The 557-nt window shown below is 46.7% G+C and overlaps 1 protein-coding gene and 1 long non-coding RNA gene across 4 annotated transcripts in view; one reads left to right on the forward strand and one right to left on the reverse strand.

The window, feature by feature from the left end:
• piwil2 (piwi-like RNA-mediated gene silencing 2) overlaps positions 1–557 on the forward strand; it is a 31181-nt gene that overhangs the window by 27501 nt on the left and 3123 nt on the right. The window lies entirely within an intron of this gene.
• Positions 1–557, reverse strand: part of LOC116689102 (uncharacterized) — a 14757-nt gene that overhangs the window by 2079 nt on the left and 12121 nt on the right. The window lies entirely within an intron of this gene.

A 557-nucleotide genomic window follows, 5' to 3' on the forward strand; every position in this document is an offset into this window, starting at 1 on the left:
CTTAGTTTCTAGATGTAGACAGTCACAGAGGACAGAGAAACGGGAGGAAAACTCAAGGTTTACCAGTAAACACAACATTTGTCCCGTCTGTTGTTTTTCAGACAACAGCAGTGAGCAGTGCTAGTAGCGTCTGTTAGTTGTTAGCTCCTCTAGGACGCACCGGTGCTAATGTCCTCGCATCCGCTGCAATGTTGTTTATATGGATATGGTTCAATTTTGTGTTACATTACCCATTTTGTCTGTAAAGCCGTGCCTGTGTGGGATCTCTCCTCTTACTCTCCGCGCAGCCCGGCCACACAGCGGCCGCTGGTCCACGCTTCTGACATTTGTCTACAGTTTTAATTTTTTATTAACACAGCTGTATATTGTTAAATATGAGGGGCAAACCTGTGTTTGTACCAGTGTTTCCGCTGGTAACTGCTATCGCGGCCGCCACAGCGAAGAACACAGAAGAAGTTATTGAATGCAGCTAACTTCAGTTGGTAGAGTAACAGTGTGAGACGGAGCTGCTGGACTTGGACCAGGACCAGAGATGTGACCCATGGCCAGAATATCAT

Source organism: Etheostoma spectabile, chromosome 5 (assembly GCF_008692095.1).
Source record: "Etheostoma spectabile isolate EspeVRDwgs_2016 chromosome 5, UIUC_Espe_1.0, whole genome shotgun sequence".
Taxonomy (NCBI): Eukaryota; Metazoa; Chordata; class Actinopteri; order Perciformes; family Percidae; genus Etheostoma; species Etheostoma spectabile.